Source organism: Arachis stenosperma, chromosome 4 (assembly GCF_014773155.1).
Source record: "Arachis stenosperma cultivar V10309 chromosome 4, arast.V10309.gnm1.PFL2, whole genome shotgun sequence".
NCBI classification, from domain to species: Eukaryota; Viridiplantae; Streptophyta; class Magnoliopsida; order Fabales; family Fabaceae; genus Arachis; species Arachis stenosperma.
The window spans coordinates 46,593,384-46,606,556 of NC_080380.1; positions in this window are offsets into that span (position 1 = coordinate 46,593,384).

Consider the following 13,173-nt stretch of genomic DNA (forward strand, 5'->3'; position numbering starts at 1 on the left):
TCGAACCTGGGACCTCACCCTTGGTTGCCTTGCTGCACTGCCCACAAGGAGAGCAGAGCATCATTTCTTGGCACGGGCAGCACACAAGCACGCACGGCCAGGAGCATCACGCGCAGCATTGGACGCACGGGAGGCAAGCATGCATGCACATTGCCCTGCTCTCTGCAAGGGCAGGGTAGCATCTTGAACGTCTATGCACGCAACAAGGCCTCATGCACAATTTCCCTGCTCTGCCCTCCACAAGAGCAGAGCAACCTCCTGGAGCCAACTTCTTCATGGGATGAAAATTGGATTAAAAATCCAATTTAATTCATTTCTTCACCAAATCAAAAGCCCATCCAAATTCCAAAATCCAAGAATAGAAAGTGTATAAATAGGAGATAGTTTGATGTAATTAGGACTTTTCTTTTGATTTTTGAATTTTTACATCTTTAGACTTCATTTTCTTTGAGAGCTTGGAACTGAGATCTTAGAGAATTGGGAAGGAGAATTGATCTCTCTTCTTCCTTATTCTTGCTTGAGCACTTTTTACTTTTCTTGTTTGAGTCTTGGGTGTGAAGAATTGAGGAATTTTTGTCTCAATCTCCATTTAAGATCTCTTTGACTTTCCTACTGCATAATTGAGTTGAATTCAATTTCCTTTACTGCTTCAATCTTTAATTTCTTGTTAATTGCTTTGTGAACTTGGATCTGGGAAGGCAATTGAGATCTAGACTTTGCTATCTAGTCTCTGGAGTCCTGAGATCCAGTTTTCCTTTTGGTTTTTCTGTTGAACCACTGCTGCAATTAAATATCCATTTCTGTTTGAGACCTAGTCAATTCCAATTCATCTCTTGCTTTGATAATTGCTGCAAGTTAATTTCCCTTGCTTAAATTCTGAATTCCCAGTCCTCAAATCCCTTTTCCATTCAAGTAATTTATAGTTCATGCACTTTAAGTTATTGCAATTTACATTTCTTGCACTTTTAGTTTCAGTCATTTAATTACTTGCACTTTAAGATTCAGCCTCTTTAATTTTAGTTCTCTTTAATTTCTGCAGCTCATCCCTATTGATGACAAGTCATCATATACCCATTTTTCAAGCTAATTTCACTTGTTTCATTAGTCTTTATGCACTTTCTTGCATCCTAAGTAAGTAATTTGGAATGAAAATGCATGACTTCTTTAAATCAAACAACCACCATTAAATTGATGCTAAATCATGAGGTTTGAGCTAAAATTTATTGATTTTTAATGAATTATAAACCTTATGAGTTTAGAGATACTTTGATTGGTTGTTTTGGTTTCTTGTAGGTGAAGAAAGGAAGAAAAGAAGAAAAACGTGGCTTAAGAAGTGTAGCCAAGAGATGAGAAGTGTGGTGCAACATAGAAGGAGGAAGCAAACACTGCCCTCCACAAGAGCACACTGCCCTCCAGGAGAGCAGCATAATGAACCAAGCCTTAAAAAGCATCACTGCCCTGCCCACAATAAGGGCGGAGCACAATTTGATGCCAAGGACCAAAGGAAGCAAAAACTCTGCCCTGCCCTCCTCAAGAGCAATATCGGGCTTCATCCAAGAATAATTCAAAGGAAATTGCTTCCTAGTGTTTCCTATGGGTTTCGAACCCAAGAACAAGGAGGAAAGGAGTAGCGCTCAAATACAAGGAAAACAAGCAAAAATTGGCTTGTTTTCAATCTCCAAGAATCGAACACAGCACCATGAGGAAGCAAGGAACTAGGCGTTACTTTGGTGCCAAGAAAACCAAGAAAAAAAGAGCAGCGTGTGCCTCCACCAAGTTTCGAACTTGGGACTTCATCCATTGGCAATACTGCCCTGCCCTCCACAAGGGCAGGGCAGCATTTCTTGGTGCATGGCCGGCGCACAACATGGACGCACGGGCATGAGCACTCGGCCAGCAGCACGCACGCACGGGCAGCACTTGGCGCACCATGGCAACACTGCCCTGCCCTCCATAAGGGCAGGGCAGCATCTTGAACACGCACCAAGCGCACGCAATGAGGCCGCATGCACCATTTTCTGCTCTACCCTCCACAAGGGCAGGGCAGCCTCCTGGAAGCTACTTTCTCATGGGCTGAAAATTGGATTAAAAATCCAATTTAATTCATTTTTTCACCAAATCAAAAGCCCATCCAAATTCCAAAATCCAAGAATAGAAAGTGTATAAATAGGAGATAGTTTGATGTAATTAGGACCTTCTTTTGATTTTTGAATTTTTACATTCGGAGACTTCATTGAAAGCTTTGAACTGAGATCTTAGAGAATTGGGAAGGAGAATTGATCTCTCTTCTTCCTTGTTCTTGCTTGAGCACTTTTTACTTTTCTTGTTAGAGTCTTGGGTGTGAAGAATTGAGGAATTTCTGTCTCAGTCTCCATTTAAGATCTCTTTGATTTTCCTACTGCATAATTGAGTTGAATTAAATTTTCTTTACTGCTTCAATCTTCAATTTCTCCTTAATTGCTTTGTGAACTTGGATCTGGGAAGGCAATTGAGATCTAGACTTTGCTATCTAGTCTCTGGAGTCCTGAGATCCAATTTTCATTTTGGTTCTTCTGTTGAACCATTGCTGAAATCAAATTTCCATTTCTGTTTGAGATCTAGATAATTTTAATTCTTCTCTTGCTTTGTTAATTGCTACAATTTAATTTCCCTTGCTTAAATTCTGAATTCCCAGTCCTCAAATCCCTTTTTCCATTCAAGCAATTTATATTTCTTGCACTTTAAGTTACTGCAATTTACATTTCTTGCACTTTAAGTTTCAGTCATTTTAATTTCTTGTTCTTTAAGATTCAGCACCTTTACTTTCATTTCTCTTTAATTTTTGCAATTTATCCCTTTCCCTTTACATTTTCTGCTATTTACTTACTGTTAGATACAAAATCACTCAACCAATACTTGATTTGCTTGACTAAATCAACCACTGAACTAAAATTGCTCAATCCTTCAATCCCTGTGGGATCGACCTCACTCCCGTGAGTTTTATTACTTGATGCGACCCGGTACACTTGCCGGTGAGTTTTGTGTAGGATCATTTTCCACACATCAAGTTTTTGGCGCCGTTGCCGGGGATTGAAGTAGATTGACAATGATTAAGTGAAGTGGTGGTCTAGATCAAGCACTTTTTCTTTATTTTTAACTAACACACTAACTGTTTGAAAATTTGCCCCTATCAACTCACTAACTGTTCGAGAGTTTGTCTCAACTAAATGCACTCAGTCCTCAAGAGTGCTGCTGTTTGTTCCTTGTGATTGTTTGCATTCCACAGGAAAGAAGAGAAGTCAGAGGAAAGACTATCATTGGAAAAGAAGTCTTTGCAGACGAAGAATATCATGACATGAAGCCACCACTCATTACACTAATCAAGAACAATTGTTCCTATGACGGAAATCCATTGGAGGATCCTCAACAGCACATATCCACTTTTCTGAGGACTTGTGGTGCTGTCAAAACCGATGGTCTAGATCATGACACTTATAAGATCTTGTTGTTCCCTTTCTCACTAAGGGGTGAAGCTGCACAATGGTTCGAAACCTTTCCCCAAGGAAGTATTACTAGTTGGGACGATTTGGTTACCAAATTTCTGGCCAAATTTTCTTTATCCCAACAGATCATCAAGCTGAAAGAGGGGGAACATCCATTCACACAAGGAGAAGAAAAACCACTCTTCAAGGCATGGGAAAGATACAAGAAAGCAACTGACAAAGTGGGTTTCCGAGCTTTCTATGAAGGATTAACCCCAGAAACAAGAAAAGCAGTGGACTACTTCTCAGATGGCCTACTCAAAGCGACAACAACTGCCCAAGGAACTGCAAAATTCAATGACAAAGGAATCAACAACCAACACTCATTCGAGAAACCACTGAATGCAATTTTAGAAAAAGAAGTGATGAATCTTGAAGGAGTAAATGCATTCATGAACCTGAACAAACAAGTGCACCATCAAACACAGCAACACATGGAGCTGAGAGATAGAAAAATTGATTGCCTGTAGTCTGCTACAGTGAATGCACAATTTCAACCATGGAGGCCCCATTCTTATCTGAGAATGGGGGAGTCTCAACATCAGGAACAAAGAAGTTTCAACCAGGGAAAATCCATGACCACAAACAACCAACATCACCCATCCACTAATGCCAATCAAAGCCAATACTCACAAAACATACACTTCCAGACTCATTCCAACTGGAGAAGGATCGAGCACGAAAATCACGGACCAAGGGACTTCAATTACAACAACCCCAACTTCACAACCCAGCAAAAACACCATTATGCCAACAACAACCACTACACACGACCACAACACCCACCCTTCCAACCTTTAACATCCCACAACCAACCAATCTCACAAGACTCTCAGAGGATCACTAACTTGGAGATCTTAATAGAGAGAATGATGAAACACCAAGAGGAGATAACAAAGAACCAGGAAACTTCAATCAGAAGAATTGAGAGGCAGATAGAACAACTGGCTAAGCAATTTGCAGAAATGGGTGAGAAGAGGGAAAATACCTTCCCCAGAGCCACTGAAGACAAACCAACTAACAACCAAAATGCTGCAAAGAGGGAAGGATGGAAAAGGATCATAGAGGAAAGTAAGAAAACCTTGGACAAAGAAAGTACTAGCCTAGAAAAACACAACAAGGAAGTCTTACAAGGAGAAACAGAGGATAAAATTAAAGAAGATCGGAAAATTCCTACTGAGAAATTTTCACTAGGGGATAAAGTAATGATAAACATTCAAACCATGAAGGTGTCTCCACAGCTAACTGATCACTATACTGTGACTAAGATCCTTCCACAGGAACTCATAGAGGTCATCAAAGAGGAAACCGGAAGGAAGTTCACGGTAAAGAAAGATAAGCTAAGGCACTGTGATCTTCAATTTTCATGATCAACAGAATGGAGGATGTCAAGCTAGTGACAATAAAGAAGCGCTTGTTGGGAGGCAACCCAACCTGAGGTAGTTTTTTTTTCATAGCTTTTTCAATAAAAATGTTGAATAATTGGTATGCATTGCAAGGAGCTAAGTTTGGTGTTGCACACCAAAACAATTTAAGGGAGAATGAAGGATTCTAAGTTTGGTGTTCCACCAAAATCTCATTTAAAAGCACATTCTCACTTCCTGCACAATACTGGCTCCAAGCAATCAGACAGATTATTCAACTACTCAACTACTTTCTAGTCTTAATTCCATAACCTTTAGCAAGGACACAAGGCTTCACATATGGTTAACTTGTTGCATCAGAGGCAGTGGCAAGTAATTAAGTTTGGTGTTCTCACACCAAAATAAATCCAAGAGCCACACTCAATTTATGCACACTAACCATGCACTTAAGGGCTTGAGAAGCAAGCAACTTTGAGAATTATGCAGGACATGAGTCAACAATTAAAGATATTATGCATCTTAACTCAAAGAGAACACAACAAAAGGAAGAATCAAAGGGCTGCAACTTAAAAGGTTGTATCTAAACTTAATCCTTGTTGTTGTGAAATGTTTTAATTCAGGAATTCTTGTATGTCTTGCTAAAGTGCTCATCTAGTTGCAAGTGAAGTTGTTTGATCAAGTATGATAATCTGCATAATGCTTGTTATTCATCACTCAGCTTAAATTTTGTTTTGTTTCCCATATGCTTGAATAAAAGAGAATTGTTTGAATTGGAAAGTAAATATCCAATGTTGCATAAGTTAGAATGGAAGTTAATGGTGGTGTATGTGTTTGATTAAATGCATAACTCATGAAATAATTGCTGCATAATGTCATTTTCATTGAAGTGTGAGCTAGCTTGCTGTTATAAAGGTTCCTATCAGTGAAGAAAAATCCCTTGAGAGCAAAAATAAAACAGAAAGAAAAGGAAGTAGAAAAAGCCAATGTGGCAAGAAAAAGAAAGAATAAAAGCTGGACACCAATAGCTTGGACCCTAGGACACATGCCTGTGGTGTTCTTGTACTATGATATGCTTGGACAAGTAAATTCTTAGGGGTATTTCAAAACCCGGTCACTTAGATCAACTGATTTGGGATGGCCAATTGAAAGTCCACAATAAAGAGCAACCTAGATACAGAACATTTAGTTATCCAAAGAGATGCTGGGCATCAATGATCCTAGGAGGAAATAGTGAGCCATGTGTCTGTGGTGGAAAGATGTTGAGTAAAAATAAAGCCAAAGGCTACTACTGCAACATTTGACACCAGGCCTTCAAAGAATAATAAGCTTGTTAAGCAAAATGTGAAAAGAAAAGTTAGCAAGGGAGCAAGTAAAGAGTAAACCTTATAACAGCAAGTTTAGTAAGCCTTTGAGGAAAAATGTATATTATGTAACAGCAAACAATAACTTGAGTTATCATTGTCTGCATAAAAACTCCATGAATCAAATTCTGCTATATGCCTAATAAGGATATGTTTTCTCTTCTTGTTCATTTCATTTTCTCTTAGTTTTGATGCTTGCTTGGAGACAAGCAAGATTTAAGTTTGGTGTTGTGATGACAAATCATCATATACCCATTTTTCAAGCTAATTTCACTTGTTTCATTAGTCTTTATGCACTTTCTTGCATCCTAAGTAAGTAATTTGGAATGAAAATGCATGACTTCTTTAAATCAAACAACCACCATTAAATTGATGCTAAATCATGAGGTTTGAGCTAAAATTTATTGATTTTTAATGAATTATAAACCTTATGAGTTTAGAGATACTTTGATTGGTTGTTTTGGTTTCTTGTAGGTGAAGAAAGGAAGAAAAGAAGAAAAACGTGGCTTAAGAAGTGTGGCCAAGAGATGAGAAGTGTGGTGCAACATAGAAGGAGGAAGCAAACACTGCCCTCCACAAGAGCATACTGCCCTCCAGGAGAGCAACATAATGAACCAAGCCTTAAAAAGCATCACTGCCCTACCCACAATAAGGGCGGAGCACAATTTGATGCCAAGGACCAAAGGAAGCAAAAACTCTGCCTTGCCCTCCTCAAGAGCAATATCGGGCTTCATCCAAGAATAATTCAAAGGAAATTGCTTCCTAGTGTTTCCTATGGGTTTCGAACCCAAGAACAAGGAGGAAAGGAGTAGCGCTCAAATACAAGGAAAACAAGCAAAAATTGGCTTGTTTTCAATCTTCAAGAATCGAACACAGCACCATGAGGAAGCAAGGAACTAGGCGTTACTTTGGTGCCAAGAAAACCAAGAAAAAAAGAGCAGCGTATGCCTCCACCAAGTTTCGAACTTGGGACTTCATCCATTGGCAACACTGCCCTGCCCTCCACAAGGGCAGGGCAGCATTTCTTGGTGCATGGCCGGCGCACAACATGGACGCACGGGCATGAGCACTCGGCCAGCAGCACGCACGCACGGGCAACACTTGGCGCACCATGGCAACACTGCCCTGCCCTCCATAAGGGCAGGGCAGCATCTTGAACACGCACCAAGCGCACGCAATGAGGCCGCATGCACCATTTCCTGCTCTGCCCTCCACAAGGGCAGGGCAGCCTCCTGGAAGCTACTTTCTCATGGGCTGAAAATTGGATTAAAAATCCAATTTAATTCATTTCTTCACCAAATCAAAAGCCCATCCAAATTCCAAAATTCAAGAATAGAAAGTGTATAAATAGGAGATAGTTTGATGTAATTAGGACCTTCTTTTGATTTTTGAATTTTTACATTCGGAGACTTCATTGAGAGCTTTGAACTGATATCTTAGAGAATTGGGAAGGAGAATTGATCTCTCTTCTTCCTTGTTCTTTCTTGAGCACTTTTTACTTTTCTTGTTTGAGTCTTGGGTGTGAAGAATTGAGGAATTTCTGTCTCAATCTCCATTTAAGATCTCTTTGATTTTCCTACTGCATAATTGAGTTGAATTAAATTTCCTTTACTGCTTCAATCTTCAATTTCTCCTTAATTGCTTTGTGAACTTGGATCTGGGAAGGCAATTGAGATCTAGACTTTGCTATCTAGTCTCTGGAGTCCTGAGATCCAATTTTCATTTTGGTTCTTCTATTGAACCACTGCTGAAATCAAATTTCCATTTCTGTTTGAGATCTAGATAATTTCAATTCTTCTCTTGCTTTGTTAATTGCTGCAATTTAATTTCCCTTGCTTAAATTCTGAATTCCCAGTCCTCAAATCCCTTTTTCCATTCAAGCAATTTATATTTCTTGCACTTTAAGTTACTGCAATTTACATTTCTTGCACTTTATGTTTCAGTCATTTTAATTTCTTGTTCTTTAAGATTCAGCACCTTTACTTTCAGTTCTCTTTAATTTCTGCAATTTATCCCTCTCCCTTTACATTTTCTGCTATTTACTTACTGTTAGATACAAAATCACTCAACCAATACTTGATTCGCTTGACTAAATCAACCACTGAACTAAAATTGCTCAATCTTTCAATCCCTATGGGATCGACCTCACTCCCGTGAGTTTTATTACTTGATGCGACCCGGTACACTTGCCGGTGAGTTTTGTGTAAGATCGTTTTCCACACATCACCTATCCCTTTACATTTTCTGCTATTTACTTACTGTTGGATACAAAATCACTCAACCAATACTTGATTCGCTTGACTAAATCAACCACTAAACTAAAATTGCTCAATCCTTCAATCCCTGTGGGATCGACCTCACTCCCGTGAGTTTTATTACTTGATGCGACCCGGTACCCTTGCCGGTGAGTTTTATGTTGGATCGTTTTCCACACATCAGTATCAATCTCAAGAACTCCTTTCTTCTGATTCGTCCCATTGTTCACAGGTTTTCTTTCAGAAGTGTACATGAATTGGTTATTTGCAACCATTTCAATGAGTTCTTGAGCTTCTGCAGGCGTCTTCTTCAGATGAAGAGATCTTCCAGCAGAGCTATCCAATGACATCTTGGACAGTTCAGACAGACCATCATAGAAGATACCTATGATGAGACCTCAGGGTCAACCCCATTAGTCTTGACAGTGTCACAGATTTGCAAGAATTCAGCTAAAAACTGATGAGGATCTTCCAATGGAAGTCCATGGAATTTGCAATTATGTTGCATTAGAGAAACTAATTGAGGCTTAAGCTCAAAGTTGTTTGCTCCAATGGCAGGGATAGAGATGCTTCTCCCATAGAAGTCGGGAGTAGGTGCAGTAAAGTCACCCAATACCTTCCTTGCATTGTTGGCATTGTTGTTGTTTTCGGCTGCCATGTCTTCTTCTTTGAAGATTTCTGTTAGGTCCTCTATAGAGAGTTGTGCTTTAGCTTCTCTTAGCTTTCGCTTCAAGGTCCTTTCAGGTTCAGGGTTAGCCTCACCAAGAATGCTTTTGTCTTTGCTCCTGCTCATATGAAAGAGAAGAGAACAAGAAAGTATGGAATCCTCTATGTCACAGTATAGAGATTCCTTGAGGTGTCAGAGGAAAAGAAGAAGGAGAGGGTAGAAGAAGAATTCGAACTTATCTAGAAAGATTGAATTCGAATTGTGCATTGAAGAGGAGTGTCAGTCCATAAATAGAAGGATGTGAGAAGAGGGGAAGAAATTTTCGAAAATAAATTAAAAAGATTTTAAAAACATTTTGAAAAATTGAAGAATGATTTTCAAAAAATATGATTGGGAAAGAAATAAAGTGATTTTTGAAAAAGACTTTGAAATTAGAAATCAAAAAGATATGATTAAAAACTATTTTGAAAAAGATGTGATTAATAAGATATGATTGAAAAGTTATGGTTTTAAAAAGATATGACTAAAAAGATATGATTGAAAAATAATTTAAAAAGATTTGATTTTGAAAATTAATGACTTGGCTAACAAAAAATTTAAAAGATATGATTCAGACATTAAACCTTTCTCAACAGAAAAGGCAACATACTTGAAATGTTGAATCAAATCATTAATTGTTAGCAAGTATTTTTGAAAATGGAAAGAAATTGATTTTGAAAATATATTATTGAAAAGATATGATATGAAAAAGATTTGATTTTGAAAAATTATGAAAACTTGAAAAAAATTTGAATTAAAAACAAAAAGATTTGAGAAGCCATCCCTGAAGACTTCCAAAAATTTATCCACCATATCAAAGAAAATAGAGAGCATGCATCTCTGAAAGGTTGCCGGTGCATTACACAGACCAAATGGCATCCTTCTGATGGTGTTTTTGTGGAAAAATGAATTTCCAAACACACAAATCTAACCGGCAAGTGTACCAGGTCGCATCAAGTAGTAATAACTCACAAGAGTGAGGTCGATCCCACAGGGATTGATGGATCAAGCAACTTTAGTGGGTGATTAGTTTAGTCAAGCTAACATTGAGTGATTTGGTGAAATTGATGCTGCAGAATGTAAAATTGCAGGGAAGTTAAAATTGCAGAATGTAAATGGGCAGAAACTTAAAGAGCAAGCAATATAAATTGCAGGAACTTAAATGACAAGAAATGTAAATTGCATTAAATGTAAATAGAGTGGGAGCAGGGAATTTAAATGAAAGCAGTAGATCAAGTAACTGGAAAGTTAAATTGCAAGAAGAATAAAAGGAATTAGGATTTGGGATGCACAATTAAACAAGGAAATATGCAGAGCAATAAATTCGAGGAAGTAGTAAAATGCAATAGATCTCAACAGAGAAGGAAAATTGCTTAAAGAAGCAAGACAGAAATGTAACTCAACTCAATTGCAAAATCTAAAAGAATAAGCAAAGATCTCAGGGAATCAAAGAGACTAGAAAACAGGTCTAGATCTCAATTCCTTCCTTGATCAAAGTAGAAATCAACTTGCAGAAGAAAAGTAAATCAAACAGCAGTGAAATGTAAATCCAATTCTCAATTATGCAGAAGAAGAACACAAAGGAATTTCAGTTCAAGAATTGAAACTGAATTCCTTCAATCTCAATCCAAAAATCAAAACAGAAAAGAGGAAAACTAAAAGTGAGAGCTCTCTACTCCTAATGCTCCCTAGTGGAGCCAGCCTTTTTAATAAAATGAAACCAATACCTTTATATAGGCTTTTACAAAATGAAAACGAAATTGAAAACAAATTAAATTTCAAAATGAAAAATCCTAATCTAACTGATCCTTGTGCCTTTGAGTGATGTCAATTGGGCTTTGCTTGCTTTGGAGTGAAATTGGGTTGAAGATGGATCCGGATGGCCTTAGTCTTGAGAAGAAATCCGCTTGCAAATTGGACCTTGGGGTATTTACGTTTGAGTCAACGTTTGAGGCAAACATTGACTCAAACATCTTCGTGTGTGGCATTATGCAGAAGGCCATTTGCTGTCATCCACGTTTGGGTTCACGTTTGAGGTCAAACGTGAGCTCAAACGTGATCTCCTCCACGGCATTCTTTGGCCAGCGTTTGACCTCAAGTTTAAGGCAAACGCTGGGGCAGGCATGGTGAGCTTCAGGGGTTGGTTTTCCTTGCTGAAATATGGCCAACGTTTGACCTCAAGTTTGAGGCAAACGTTGGCGCAAACGTGAACTCCAATGTTGACACTTGTTGCACATCAAGTCTTGGGATGCTACTTTATCCGCTTGTCAACGTTGCCAATTTCATGTCCATTATAGACTATTATATATGGTTGGAAAGCTCTAAATGTCAGCTTTCTAACCCAATTAGAATCACCTCAATTGGACATCTACAACTCAAGTTATGCTCCTTTTATGGGGACAGGGTCGCTGGCTTTGGTGTGCAACGTTTGAGGCGACGTTTGCCTCAAACGTGGTCGAAAACGCCAGATTCTAAAGGCTCAAACGCATTGTCCACCCCATACTATTATATATTGTTGGAAAGCCCTGATGTCTACTTTCCAATGCCTTTGGGAGTGCATAGTTTGGAGCTTTAAAGCTCGAGTTATACTCCATCGAAGGTGCAGAGGTCAGTTGGCTTCACTGCAGGTTGACACCATGTTCGTTTGTGCACATTTCAGGGTAGTTTTCTCCCTCAATTTTAGTGTCCACCATGCAGTGCCATATATGCTTGGAAATCTCTCGATTCCTACTTTCCATTGCTTTTTGAATCACCTCATTTGGAGCTCTGTAGCTCAAGTTATTATTGTTGGAAGTATACCCCTTCAGGCTGTGGTTGCACTCTTCCTCACGTTTGAGTCCAAGTTTGAGGCAAACTTAAGCTCAAACGTGATCCTTCTTCTTGCCCCTTGCTGTCCCCTTTTCTTCAACCTTCTTCCAAGCCTCTTTCCACCTATCATCAATCAACAATTGCATCAAAGCTATGCTATAATCATGAGAGTTCTTCTTCTTCTTGATATATAAGCAATTATTGCACAAAAACTCATGAAAATGCATCAATTCATCCATGGTTGATTGAATCTAAGGAAACATGAAATTCCACCCAAATGGCTTACTTGTGGCTCAAGAAAGTGCATAAAACCAAGTAAAAACTAATGAAAAAGGCTTGTGAAACTAGCCTAACCTAAGATGACTTGTCATCACCTTCAGTAGGCAAATACTCCAGATGGACATGTGAATGCTGTTTTCTCTTGATCTTGGGGATCTACTGCAATTTGGTTGTAGCCTGAGTAGCCATCCAGAAAGCAGTAATAGTAATGACCTGCTAGCCTTTCTAGCATTTGGTCTATGAATGGTAAAGGAAAATGATCCTTTCTGGTGGCTGTATTGAGTCTTCTATAGTCAATACACATACGCCACCCTGTAACTGTTCTTGTAGGAACCAGTTCATTTTTTTCATTATGAACCACTGTCATGCCTCCCTTTTTGGGTACAACTTGGACAGGGCTCACCCAGGGGCTATCAGAAACGGGATAAATAATCCCAGCCTCTAGTAATTTAGTGACCTCTTTCTACACTACCTCCTTCATGGCTGGATTCAACCGCCTTTGTGGTTGAACCACTGGTTTGGCATTATCCTCCAGTAGGATCTTGTGCATGCATCTGGCTGGGCTAATGCCCTTGAGATCACTAATGGACTACCCAAGAGCTGTCTTGTGTGTCCTTAGCACCTGAATTAGTGCTTTCTCTTCCTGTGGCTCTAAGGCAGAGCTTATGATTACAGGAAAAGTTTCACCTTCTCCTAGAAATACATATTTTAGGGATGGTGGTAGTGGCTTGAGCTCGGGTTTAGGAGGCTTCTCCTCTTCCTGAGGAATTTTCAGAGGTTCTTTTATTTCCTCTGGTTCTTCCGGATCAGGCCGAACATCTTTAAAGATATTCTCTAGCTCTAATTCGAGACTCTCAGCCATACTGATCTCCTGTACCA